This window comes from Chiloscyllium punctatum, chromosome 49, assembly GCF_047496795.1.
Source record: "Chiloscyllium punctatum isolate Juve2018m chromosome 49, sChiPun1.3, whole genome shotgun sequence".
Lineage (NCBI taxonomy): Eukaryota > Metazoa > Chordata > Chondrichthyes > Orectolobiformes > Hemiscylliidae > Chiloscyllium > Chiloscyllium punctatum.
In genome coordinates this window covers 6,866,903-6,881,703 of record NC_092787.1, presented here as the reverse complement: position 1 = coordinate 6,881,703, position 14,801 = coordinate 6,866,903, and the positions used below count along the sequence as shown (strand labels likewise).

At 41.0% G+C, this 14,801-nt stretch overlaps 1 protein-coding gene across 2 annotated transcripts in view; it reads right to left on the bottom strand.

Moving 5' to 3' along the window:
- The window catches only part of LOC140469631 (protein crumbs homolog 2-like), a 184,144-nt gene that overhangs the window by 39,899 nt on the left and 129,444 nt on the right, over positions 1 to 14,801 (bottom strand). The window lies entirely within an intron of this gene.

The following is a 14,801-nucleotide window of genomic DNA, read 5'->3' as shown; positions in this document are numbered from 1 at the left end:
AAACAAAATCTTATGACAGCTTACTTGTAGATTCAAAGCAATGACATGCAGTCCAGTTTATGTTCTGAATGTGCTATTTTAATTTTAAACATCAGCAATAGAATAGTAAAAAGTCTACTCAAGGCAAACTAATTAAAACTGAACACTTCAGTAATAATCAAGTTGTAAATATATATAATGATTGTGCAAACATTTTCATCATTAATACTGTTCATTCCTGGCCACAGACCCATCAGAATGGAAGTAGGCCATTCAGTCCCTCAAGCCTGCTCCATTCAATAGGATCATGGCTGATCCAATATTCCTCAGGTCCACTTTCCTGCCCTTTCCTCTTAACCCTTAAATCCCCAACTGATCAAGAATCTATCTATCTATCTCAGCCTTAAATAAACACAAGGACTCTAGCCTCACAGCTCTCTGTGACTGGGAGTTCCAAAGATTCACAACCTTCTGAGATCACCTCTCTTACTTCCGAATTCCAATGAGTAGAATCCCAAACTGTTTACTCATGAGACAGTCCCTCTGTACCAGGAATCACCTTAGTGAACTTTCTCTGAAATTAGAGTCATAGAGATATAGAGCATGGAAATAGACCCTTCGGTCCAACCTGTCCATGCCGACCAGATATCCCAACCCAATCTAGTCCCACCTGCCAGCACCTGGCCCATATCCTTCCAAATCCTTTCTTTTCATATACCCATCCAGATGTCTCTTAAATGTTGCAGTTGTACCAGCCTCCACCACACCCTCTGGCAGCTCATTCCATACACACACCACCCTCTGGGTGAAAAAGTTGCCCCTTAGGTCTTCTCCCAATTAAATCTTTTTTTTCTCTTAAAGAAGGGAGCCATAACTACTCAACTTATACAGTTGCAGTAAGACTTCCCTACTCTTATACTCCAGCCCTTTGACAGAAGGGCCAACATTCCATACCTTCCCAATAAACCTCTGTACCTATATGTTAGCTTTCTGTGTTTCATGCACAAGTATCTCCAAGTTATTTTGTGTTGCAGCTTGTTGCAGCTTTTCTCCATTAAATGATGCTCTGTTGTTTTGTTCTTCCTTCCAAAATGAACAATGTTCAGCTGTATTATTTGATTTTCTGGTCACACACTAACAAACATTGCTATTAAAGCTTTGTCTATCTCAGGCTATGAGGTGTTGTCATTATAATCATAAGCTCCAAAAGTCTTCTGTTTGTCTTTTTTATCTCTAGTTCCTGTTCCTTTCTCTTCCCTCTCCTATTTTTAATTTTCTATGGAATATTATTTGAAATATGTTACCTGATTATTTCCCTCCACAACCTGGCTCTGCTTTTCCACTTTGTACTTTGAAACCGAGTATAAAGAAGATTCACTTTGTCTGAAACCTGCTGCCAGAAATCAATTTTTCGAGATAATTGATGCTCGATAATCTAACTGGTGACATCATATAACTTTAACACAAGATTTCACTATTCAATGTGAGAAAATTATCATATAGTGAGCATTTTATCCATTTCTTAGGTAGAGAGATGATATACTGTTAAACAGCAGGACTTAACATAGAGCATTTAGAAATTTGAATGATACAATGCACTGGAACCATCTAGTCCACACACAAACAGAGACACTCTCACTGTCTCTCTCTCTCACACACTCACTCACTCACACACACTCACACACACAACAATGCCCCTGAAACAATAATTTGAGGTGTATTTATATGTGGGAAGATTGAAGAAGCTGGTGGCAGTTTTTCTCAGAGAATAGAAAATTGACAGGTTAATTGATGTATGTGTCCAAATCATGAGGAGACTGAACGTAAATGATAAAGACCTGTATCCATTGGTTGCGCAAGGGTTCAGAGGACACTAATTTAAGTTGCAATACAAAAAAACCTGAAAAGACAAACTTTGTTAAAATGTCATGTTGTCTCAGTAATTACACCTTACAACTCCTAGCACCACCTATTTAATACCTTTCCTTCTGGTTTCTTCTTAAACCAACAAAAACAATGTTAGAGACAAAAAAAAACTGCAGATGCTGGAATCCAAGGTAAGCAAGTAGGAGGCTGGAAGAGCACAGTGAGCCAGGCAGCATCAGGAAGTGGAGAAGTCAACGTTTTGGGTGTAACCCTTCTTCAGGACTCAAAGAGACAATGTGACAATGACTATAGGATATTCTACTCTATATAACTGGCTGGCTGATTTTGATACTGTTGGCTAAAGTCTCTCCTGGGCATTTAGCTTTGTAGCACCGTGTTCTTTCTTAGTTTCAATCATGTTCATCCCAACAAGAACACTATCTCGCTTACTGATTACTGAAAGATCACTGATGATGAATATCAGAGTCGATCTTCAGTCCTTCCTGAAGATCTATATCCTTCATCCTGGAGATATCATCTATAATAGCAGGATCTGTTACAAATACGTGCTGATAGCACAAGGCGACCCATCTTTGTGGTAACTTGAAACACTAACACTGTTCCTCCCTCCACAGATGCTGCCAGTTCTGCTGAGGTTCTTCAGCATGTTCTGTTTTTATTTCAGATTTGCAGCATCCACAGTATTTTGCTTTTTATTTGGAGTGTCCAAATGGTAAGTGCTCACTGAGTCTGAATTTATGAAGGGAAGACTGAACTCTTCCTTCTTAGCTCCTATGGGTTTCTGTCCTTAACACCGTCAATCTCCCTGGCTACCCCTGTATGCGAAATCTGGAGTTGCAATGCAGAAACATGCTGATGATCCCGAATGGAGATTCATGCTGAATTATCCTCACAAACAGCAAGGCCTTCCAATATTATCTGCCTGCATCCTAGCTTTCCCATTGACTCAGGTTCAAATCTATTTTAGTTTGCATCTGAATTTAGTTTCTAATGACCTCCCTTCTTCAAACCTCTACAAACTGCAAAACATTCAAGATGCTGCAGCCTCAAGCTCCGTGCGTTCATTATCCCAACTGGAGAAAGAAACTGACCACCCATGAGAGTTCCAGGGCCTGGGGAAACAATGCCTTCAAGGTAGAAAGCAACTGGTCACAAAAGAATGCCCTGGAATTCAAGAAATATGAAAAGTTTCGATCTGCAGCCAACTCCTTTGACTCCTTTGGCTTCTATGAGTCAGTTTTGAGCTCCTTATTTTACACCAACAAAGATGAAAATTATAAAACCCGGATGTTCTCAACCAGGTGCCAGTTAACATGATTAGCACTGCTGCCTCACAGTGCCAGGGATCTGGGTTCGATTCCCAGCTCAGGCCTGTATGGAGTTTGCACATTCTCCCTGTGTTTGCATGGGTTTCCTCAGGATGCTCTGGTTTCCTCCCATAATCCAAAGATGTGCAGGTTAGATGAATTGGCCAAACTAAATTGCCCATAGTGTTCAGGGAAATGTTGGTTAGAGTCATAGAGATGTAAAGCATGGAAACAGACCCTTCGGTCCAACTTGTCCATGCCAGCCAGATATCCCAACCCAATCTAGTCCCTCCTGCCAGCACCTGGCCAATGTCCCTCCAAACCCTTTCTGTTCATATACCCATCCAGATGCCTTTTAAATGTTGCAATTGTACCAGCCTCCACCACATCCTCTGGCAGCTCATTCCACACATGCACCACCCTCTGCATGAAAACGTTGTCCCTTACGTCTCTTTTATATCTTTCCCCTCTCACCCTAAACCTATGCCCTGTAGTCCTGGACTCCCCCACTGCCTATTTACCCTATCCATGCCCCTCATGATTTTATAAACCTCTATAAGGTCACCCCTCAGCCTCTAACGCTCCAGGGAAAACAGCCCCAGCCTATTCAACCTCCCCCTGTAGCTCAAATCCTCCAACCCTGGCAACATCCTCGTAAATCTTTTCTGAACCCTTTCAAGTTTCACAACATCTTTGTGATAGAAAGGAGACCAGAATTGCACGCAATATTCCAAAAGTGGCCTAACCAATGTAGTATATTGCTGCAACATCACCTCCCAACTCCTGTACTCAATATTCTCACCAATGAAGTAGGTGCATTAGTCAAGGGAAATGTGGAGTAATAGGGTAGGGGAATGGGTCTGGATGTGTTACTCTTCGGAGGGTTGATGTGGACTTGGTCTAAGTGGCCTGTATCACACTGTACAGATTTGATGATTCTATGGTTTATTATATTACAACTTTTTAAAGTGATTAGCAAGCCCTTAGATTCTTGTATTTTGGTTGCACATATTATCTGTTGTCACTGAGATTTCATGGGGTCATGGCTGTTGACACTATTGTATCTGAAACAGAAGTTTGAGAGCTCGAGCCCTGTTAGGCTAACAATTATGCAATATTGTCAGTGATGTGAACATTTTTTTAATGGCTAAACTATTACAAACTTACCATTTAAAAACATGTTTTCAAAATTATCTGTGCTTTCTGATGAACCTAAAGGAATTTGCCATTGGACGAGAGAAACCAGGAGGCCGTTTAGAGGGGAACGAGGATAACAACATTCAGATCATTCCTTTTACTCAGACAATAATGCGCATCAATAAACACTCAATCCATTTCTTTCCGTGATATTGTTGAGGAATCTACATCAACATTCCTTTCATTAGGTTGGTTTTGTGCTTGTGATTAGTACCACAGGGGCTGGAATGACAGTGGTGATTTACCATTTCATCAAAAAACAATAAAAATAACCCTTCAGACAATTCATCAGTGCTCTGTTTAAAGCAAGGTCGTTTCTCTTTTGTGCTGGATCTTACAATTTTTTTGGCAAAGTCCTAGTTATATGAAGAGTTTGAGAGGGTTTGTCACCATATCTTACCAAAATCACCACAGAAATTACTGACCATGTTGTTATGGTGTCCCCCAAATCCGATTTCTGGCCCATTTAACCGCGTGATGTTTCCACCATGACTCATCAGATATTCGTGGAAACACCGGCACCCATTCCATCTTTGACAGAGCACTGGCATTGTGAAGCTGCCCTATTTGGTCATGGACAGAGTTGAACGATGTTGGAGGAGGGGAAGATGGCACTGCAGTTCTCCAACCTCTTCCCCTAGTGGATGGGCGTGGTGCAGCGGAGATGCGTGGATGACTGGCAGAGGAAGCCCTGCCACCAGACACTGCCAGCCTGGTCCAAAGCTGCCATGCAGATCAACGTCACCTCCTGTATGTGAAGGAGCAGCCAGCCCTTCCACAAGAAGGCCAATGACCTTCTCCACTCTGCCAGGGTAAGTGACGCTCTCTTCTCTCTGCCACCTCAGTCTCATTCTATCTGTACCACCTCCCCCACACATTATTTTCTGCAACTCAATCCCTCATCTTCTTTTCTCCTTCAGCCTCACACAAAACAAACCCTTCAGTGCCCTCTGATCTACCTCCTCCATCTCTCAGGACCTTGGCCTCACACATGCATCAGAGCCAAGAACTGTGCCACCCATTATAATCTGACTCCTTCCTCCCCTTTCTTCTCATTACAGGAGGAGCTGGGCACAGAAAGCCCACTACAGGAAGAGGATCCTGGCTCTCACAGGGGAATACCGAGATTGTTCCGTGGAGATGTGGAAACATTCATGTCCTGTCAAATGAGTAAGTGCCACTCTATACACCATGGCCACTCTCCCATTCACCCTGCTGTTGGTGTCATTCCTTGTACACTGCTTCTAACCCCTCACAGGTAGCGATGCCTCCTCTCTCCAGGTTTTGCAAGCCAAACCCTTGACCTCGGAGTCAAAATGGCGAAAGTGAGGACTGCAGATGCTAGAGATTAGAGTCGAGAGTGTGGTGCTGGAAGAGGATGAAGGGCTTTTGGCCAAAACGTCGACTCTCCTGCTCCTCGGATGCTGCCTGACCTGCTGTGCTTTTCCACTGCACTCTCAGCTGTTAGTGCTGGAGTTGGTGGGGGACCAGTGGAGTGTGCAGACTGAGTGCTCACCAGTGCAGAGGGAATGCAGGCCTAGGAAGATGGAGGCTCAGGGTGGCTTAGAATGAGTGAGAGAAGATGCTGTTGCATCTAACAGTGATAGAGGAAGAGTATGAGCCTTGAGGGAGGTGAGTGCAACAGCAGAGAGAGAGTGTGTGTCAGGTATCAGAGAGAAGATGGTGGCACCTCCCCTTGCCATGAGGATATGATAATTGACCTTCTTCCTTCAATGTTGGACATTGGTCCAGACTGCTGTGACATCAATGAACTGGGTGGCAACCTCAGAGTAGGCTGTCAGGGTCTGATGGGTGTGATCTCCTCTGCTGGTCATTGGGAAACAGGATAACCTTCCTCAGCACTGGCCCAGCTTCTAGCTTCCCATCCCCAAAGCAGGCCACCAAATTTACCCTTATCTTCCACATCCAGGCAAATGTTACATACAGTGCAGGGCAGATCTGGACTAAGAGCACATCTCTGGGTGCACAATAGGCTTTTAAAGATGGTGCAAGCATCAGTTATGACTTTTCTTTCTGGGATATTCCAACAGTAGCAAGTTCTTCTAGGTACAGCGAGTGAGAGAATTGGGAGACAGTGAGGTCTGCAGATGCTAGAGATCAGAGTTGAGAGTGTGTTGCTGGAACAGCACAGCAGGTCAGGCAGCATCTGAACAGCAGGAGAATCAACATTTCGAGCTGGAGCCATTCAGCTCAATGAGAGAATTGGGTTAGCAGCAGGCATGAGGGGCACCAAAGGGGTGGGGCGGGTAGTTCATGAGGCAAGTTTGGAAAGATAGCATGAGAAAACCTGAAGTGAAAGCGTCCATAAAGCTCATGGCATTACACTTGGCCAAAACAACGTTAAGGTCCTGCGCACTGTTTTTGTGAATCTCTTTCTGATTCTCTCCTATTCACATTTGCCCCTGGTATTTTGAAACAGCATAGATTTTATGATAATTCCATTTTGTTTTTAATCCCTATATTGAGATTTTCAGCAATCTAAGGCAGACATTCATGTAATGAAATTTAAAAGGGTGCACTTCAAACATCAACATTGTTACAACCTCCCTGCAATGCCATTTTGTATTTTTTTGAAAAAGAGAGAGCCAACTTTTAACACCATTAAATTCTGTTCTTGCTATCAAATGCTTCCTTCCCCACAGAATCCCCTTCCCAGCATCAGAAAGAAAACAACGAAAAGGGAGTCGGTGGGCTCTGTATGCTTGGAAAATCAGCCAAATTTGTAAAATGTAAAATAAATTCAGTACAACACATTATTTTACACTTCTACACACATGAGATACTATTACTACATCATGGTGAAAAGGTGGAATATCAATATAATGTTGAAACTTTAAAGTGAATACCAGGTGAGAGTTTGTAAAGACAAACATTACATATACGTTTTAATTGATACGCCATAGAAAGTTAACTGACTCCCTGTTAGCGGAGTTGTAGTTAAAACAAATACAAAGATAATGATTATGCTGTTGGGATTATCTGCTTATTTTTGAAGGTTCTGAGAAATTGCATATTATTTCTCAAAAAAACTAACAGAAACAACATAGAAAATTCATAACTAAATATAAATAGATTGGCTAGATTGGACTTAAATCTAAAGCCACAGCAGGAATTCCTTCATGCGTATATTTCCTGGAATATTACACTTCATTAAACTGGAACTACAGATTAAAATTAAGATTCTACTTCACAGAAAGACAGTCTTAAATGCACAAACAATTATGACACCAATACCTGTAATATGAAAAAGTCCACAAAAGAACACTTGAGAAAGGAAAGATTTCATTGTGGTTTTCCTCTCTGCATTTATGCAAGTGTCCGACTATAACAAAACACTGAATGTGTATGTGCTATCCTAGTGCCAGTCAGGCAAAAGCGATTAGTAATTAAACCAACCCATATACAGAGGGCTGCACTTTAATATAAGTTTGTCGCGCCAGTAATCTGCCTCCTCTTTATCCCTAACCAGCTGGGTCCTGTCGGGATTGACATGAAGAATGCTTATTTCTTCACTTTCTAGTGTATTATATATTAGTGTAAAGGCCATTCATCATCAATTTGACCTACAGAGTCTTACTTTACTAAGGTAATAAGTCAAAGATCCACAAAAGGATATTAAGCTACCACAAGAATTGTGCTTGATTCTAACCTCAGATCTATGATGCAAAGGTATAACTGGCGTGGTGAATCACAAATTTAACTGTACACTGGATTGTATTTTGCTTTTTACTGATGTGTCCTAACTCTATGTGTTTAGTTCAGTTAGAAATGCTTGTAGACATCAACAGTTGATGTAAATGAGCCCAAACAGAAAATGCCCTAATTGTAGAATCTGTGCTTAAGCTATGCAATTGTTCCAGTTGAATGTTCTGAGCTACATCTACAGACTAAAGATTGTTCTGTAACTTCCTTCGTTGATTTGCTCACAAATCTATTTTTTGATAAAACAGCTTGATCCATTAAGTAGATCAGGTGGCAACCTAACCTCTTACAGAATGTCAGCTAGGAAAGCTGCAGCACCAAGTCACTCCCCTGTTTTTAATTGAGCTGACACATCTGGCTCCCTTCCCCCTCACCAATTCCTGTCCTACTGTCCTTCGGATCCTGAAAACACAATCCGTAAAAACAAAGGCAATGCCTGGCTAACTACATCACAGGAACTGTCTCTTTCAAAGTGTGCATAATGAGCCAAATAGCTTCTTTGTTGTTTTTATATTCATAAGCCCGTAGAGAAGGAGATGACCTGACCATGGAAACCCCTGGTAACATCATGAAAATAATTGTTTTGTAATCTGTGGATGCTTTTTGTGTCATGAGGACTGAATATTTTCATTTATGTCATGACATTTGCATTCTGGCCACTTTTCTCAAAGTTTAAGTTCCATTGTTTGTTCAAACAAATGGGATCTTAAAAGTCAGGTCCTATGTCCTTAATCTCTTTACAATGTTCAACATTGTAGATTTATCAATGTCTCAAAGGAGTTGCATAATTCTTGAGAACAGTAACTGAAAAGCCTCTCTTATGTGTTGAAAGTTAATTTTTTAGAAGTAAAGATCATTGGCACCTTATGTATGTATATTCAAAATCATCATGTATGTTATATTCCTGCAACACATTCTAAATATTCTCAATTAAATACAATAATTGGCAAGAACAGTAGCAGGCTAGTAATTTATGTTTGGATGCCCTCAATAAATGAAAATTAAATATAACTGAGTAGGGCTGCAGGATCCAGGTTCATAATTATAGCGGCTAAACATTCATTTTCAAACCTCAGATGCAAATAACTAAAGACATTTCTTTCCCTGTAAGTAGAGTCAGATGAGAAACAATTGCAAATGCAAGGATTGTGAAAACACAGTTGCAAATAGAGGAACTGTAAAACAGAATTTTAGGGAAATTGAATTCCTAGGAAAAATATTTTTGTGTGATATATCGTTTCTTTGCATTAAATATGCCATAATTTATGCTTAACGATAGGCTGCCAGCAGAGTAGCGTCATTCAGAACGGAAACAGATACTTTGGTCCAACCAGTCCATACCGAACATAATCCCACTAAACGAGTCCCACCTACCTCTTCCTGGTCCCTATCCTTCCAAACCTTTCCTTTTCATGTACTGATGAAAATGTCTTCTAAACATTGTAATGTACCCACATCCACCACTTCCTCAAAAAGTTCATTCCATATGTGAATCACCCCTCTGTAAATAATTTGCCTCGATGTAGTATGACATCAGTAATGCTTTGTAATAATAACCTCTCAGAGGAACTGGTTTTAACACCAAACTTAAGAATGTGCAACTGATCCATAAATTCACAAACACAAAAAACAGGTTTTCTCCTGTTCTCCACGATAAAGCTCTGGGGATCATTTTGACTTTGGGAGATGATGTATAATTAACAATAATTCAACATCAATCATTTCATGGCATCACCCATAGTTAAAATCACTCCATGCATTTTTTGCATCATATAACATCTTTTGACCCATGGTATGAAGGTGCTGGTGTTGGACTGGGGTGGACAAAGTCAGATGTCACATGACATTAGGTTATAGTCCAACAGATTTATTTGAATTCACAAGCTTTCAGAGTGCTGCTCCCTCATCAGGTAAAATTAAGTTTGCCACTTGAAGGAGCAGTGCTCCAAAAGCTTGTGACTTCAAATAAACCTGTTGGTGTATAACTTGATCATTTCACTTAGTTAAGATATTAAATTTAACCAAGATCTCACATAACATGAATTTTCAATGTGTTTGAAGATTAAGTATTGAAATTATTTAAGTTGTTGGCTCACTACCTTGGGGCTTTTTACAGCAAAACTGTCCAATATTTATAATTATGCAGTTATAGCCCAATACTCTCACACAGTACATTGCAAATGATGCTACTCCTACTTGGAGTCAATTGTAAGTCATGTCATGTCTGCATGCACTGCATAGGAAATGTGATTGCTGTATGACTGCTTAAAAAGTAAATTTCTTAGTTCAATTGAACCTAATGTTCACTGGACATTACTATACTCAGCACGTTGCCTGTTGTCATTTTCCATAGACAATAAACGTAATACTTTAAAAGGGAACAAAACTTCAAAAGCATCATCATCAGAGATAAATCAGGGAAAATCTAATTTATCTTGGTATGATGTACAACTATTTGTTGAGCATATTTTATGCTGATTCAGGTCCTTGTTTTATAATCATTATCAGCTTCTCTAATCCATGGACTCAACTGACTTGGGTCAGGGGTTAACTTAATCACAATCTGTTGCGTCTGAAATTGGTCAGCATGAGGCGTTCCAGTCAAAACTTTAAAGTCTGATCAAGTTCTGAATTACTAGAGATCTGAGGTCTTACTCTTTGATTTGCTGTCTTTTCCAACTGAAATGTTTGTGGAACTTTTCGATGGTTCTGTGATGCTAATTTGATGTAATAAGCTGCAAGCAGAAGTTTGAACAGTCTGGCCATGGCTCACCTAATTTACACTGCAGAGAAGATTAGCTTCTATTATTTTGCTGTCAGCTTCGCTCCCACGCACATTCATTCAGCCCACTGAATTTATGAGAGGGGTCAGTGTGACTAAACCACCTGCTGCTGTTTATTCAGTTCCACCAAACTCCATTTTTCTAAAAAGAAATTGTTCTGCAAAACTGAGAATGCGACCTCGTATTTTAGCTTCTCGTATCTTTTCAATAGTAAAACTTGTTCGGCTTCCACGACTGTAAAAGTCGTCATCACTTTCCAAAAAGCAAGTCAAATTTGGGTCAGCGGTCAATACGCAACTACCATTAGAAATTCCATTAGAAATCTCAGCAGTGAGCAACTGGAGTATTCAATGAAATACTCCACATTGCAAGAAGTATTGTTAAAGGTCTGTGGGAATTAAACATTACAGAGACTGAATTAATTGCAATACAATACTATTGAACCTCTTCCTTTATATGCATCATATTATTATATGTGCAGTACACTGACTGAAAGTTTCTCTATCTATTTACTGTTCATCTGAAAAGTATAAGTATTGAAGCATGATTTGTATTTGTGTTTTTTAAAATGAGTCATGACAATGTTGTGAATTGAAGATTGAAGTAGCCATTAAACTATTTTACTTGATGAGATAGGAAATGTTAAATTAGGAAATTACCAGCCTTGAATTTCATGAGCAGACTAATGTCCTGCTCCTGAACAGCTTGACTTTCCATTTCATCTGAGTGAAGATCCATGAATCAGACTGAGCTTTGAGCAGGCTCAAAGGACCGAATGGCCTACTCTTGCTCCCAGTTTCTATGTTTTTGATCCCATCAATACAAATATTCACAATGTACCTACAGCAGAAATATATCATCTGCACAAAATTGTAAAGCTCTGGTCCATCAGATCACAAATATTTCCCTGTAATATAAGTTTCAAAGAACAGATTATTGCACACTCTTAAGAAACATGGGGATTGGTGATAACTGGAAAAATACAGCAAAAATGAAAAGAAATCAGAATTTCAACACTGAGAAGAAGAATTGATTGTCCCTAAAGGTTTAAATGATGAATTCAGAATCTCACTAATGAGTGGTGACTACCCTATTTCCATACATTTGCATCTTATTATTAGTGTAACTCGCCTCATTTGCAGCAGCTCCCAATTCTCTCCTTTCCTTGGAAACTGAGCAACGCCAATTCCCGACATGAGAGTCAGAGTGGGCACTTGACAGTAGCAGTCTGCTGTGTGCTTCTCTGGGTCTTTGACCTACTCTGTCTGAAATGATCCCCCTGCTCCATGTGACACCACCCTCCGCCACTCTTTATCCAAACCAATCAGTCAGACCAAACCTCCAGCCTCACCAAACGATCATGCCTGCTCTTGGACCAAGTCTCACACCGTTTCAACCAATCAGCACTTCACTTTGGAGTTTAGAGATAGTTAAAAAAAATTTCTGCCAGTCACGTTGTGCACTGGGAAATACACATTCATTTCATGCATCCATGTTGGATATATCTTATGGCTCTTAGCTTCATTTCATAGCACTCACTTAGTTTGCACTTATTTGGCCTCTGTGATTTGCATTGCTCCTTTATGGGTTGGGAGAGGGGGCAGCTCATCACAGTGTCAAACACTGAACTGTCAAAGGGGTGCACATATTGCTGTTTGCACCAGGCCCCGTCCAGAAATTGCAAGGTAAGCACACTGCATTTGCTTCAACTATGTAGCTATAATTGAAAGTCAAAGATGAGTAGTCCTAACTAGGGTCAAGGGATCTACTGTCAGTGGGGGAAGACCACCACATTCAGTCAATGGGCTTGTCTGAGTCCAGACCTAGGGATAGGCTGTTTTTTTTCTTCAATGAGCTAAAAGTTGAGGACTCAGTTTGATGTTAATGGATGGGAGAGCATTTAGTTACAATACAAGAGCAAGAAAGATGGTTAGATCACCCCAGTGAGTGTGCAGGGAGTACAGAGAGCAGGTAGTATTAGTAAGCGGATGGTGAAGATGGTTAAAAGCCATTGAGTGGACAAGATGTATGCAAAGGTGAGAATTGAAGTCCAATGTTTTCATGGGAAGTTTGTGCAGTGGCAGAGTGAGTGTGAGTGCTGGCCCGGTGAGTGTGAATAATGGCCCAATGAGTGTGAGTGACAGCCCAGTGAGTGTGAATGGTGGCCCGGTGAGTGTGAATGGTGGCCCAGTGAGTGTGAATAATAGCCCTGTGAGTGTGAGTGCTGGCCCTCTGAGGGTGAGGCAGCAGAGAAAACATTGGCACCTAGCCTTTTGGAGTACAAAAGATCACTGACCTCCTTATGTCACTCAGGATACTGCACTGACCTGGGCTGTTATCTTGGTTCAAGCTGGTTGAGACTGGTAGCGTGGCCTCCTTTGCTGGTCAGCAGGAGAAAGCATGTCCTCCTGTCCACCAGCAACTCTTGGTCCCTATGGATGAGCACATCCACCAATATCATTTATTGTATCCGTTGCTCCCGATGCAGTCTCCTCTACATTGGGGAGACTGGACGCTTCCTCGTAGAGCGCTTTAGGGAACATCTCCGGGACACCTGCACCAATCAACCCTGTGGCCCAACATTTCAACTCCCCCTCACACTCTGCCGAGGACATGGAGGTCCTGGGCTTCCTTCACCGCTGCTCCCTCACCACCCGACGCCTGGAGGAAGAATGCCTCATCTTCCGCCTCAGAACACTTCAACCCCAGGGCATCAATGTGGACTTCACCAATTTCCTCATTTCCCCTTCCCCCCCCCTCACCCCAGTTCCAAACTTCCTGCTCAGCACTGTCCCCATGACTTGTGCTACCTGCCTATCTTCCTTTCCACCCACCGCCACTCACATATTGTACTCTACGCTACTTTCTCCCCACCCCCACCCTCCTCTCATTTATCTCTCCACCCTGCACGCACTTAACCTCTATTCCTGATGAAGGGCTTTTGCCCGAAACGTCGATTTTCCTGCTCCTTGGATGCTGCCTGAACTGCTGTGCTTTTCCAGCACCACTCTAATCAAGAAGCTAACCTGCCTTTTTGGGTCATTTCCTTTGGGATAAAGGAGCAGGGCCACAATGTGAAGGCCATTCCTAATTTGCAGTATGTGAGGTGTTGCTCTGGCAGGGTTTAAACACGATGCAGTTGCATGAACATCTCAAGTTCCCAACCACAGTGAGCACTTCCAACACGCCTATCTCATGATTCCACCAGACCGACAATGCATAATTACTGAGACAAAAAATAGAAGGTTATGTGAGAAATATTGTCATGGGCAATAGCAGACAAGCCTTATGAATCTCACTTGATAAAACACTGACACAAAATGGGAAAATTCAGCCCAAAGAATTTGCAACATGCAATATTTTAATGTTAAATTTCTTGATAAAAAATAAAATAAATAAAGTGATAAAGTAATGGGACCAAGGACATCAAAGGAGGCATCTCATATTGTATGGGTACTAACCCATTTCAAAATGGCAGGTTGCATGTATTTCTTTTTGGACACAACATAGAGTGAACATTTACATTGATTCTTGCTGTTAATTATTCTGAATTTTATCTACTGGCAAGCTGTCAAATAAAAGAATAGCATTGTAAATGTGGAAATGAATATCTCACACAATTTACCAAATGACTGCCAGTTACAAGAACACTTCTATACTTGTTCCATACTTGCTTTCAGAGACAACCTAGCTCTACACAATGATTATTTTTGTTGAGGTTTGATGCCTATGGTCCTGAGCATTAAATGAGCAGACTTCTTACCTGCAGAGTAGTATATATTTGTCCAATTTTATTTCAAGATATATATTTTGATACTAAAAAAAATCCCAATATGTATTCAATTGTTAAATTATTTAAGCTTATCCGAAGGAAATGTTTTATATGCAGACACCCTCAAGTTGTAACCAATGAAAGATGATGAAC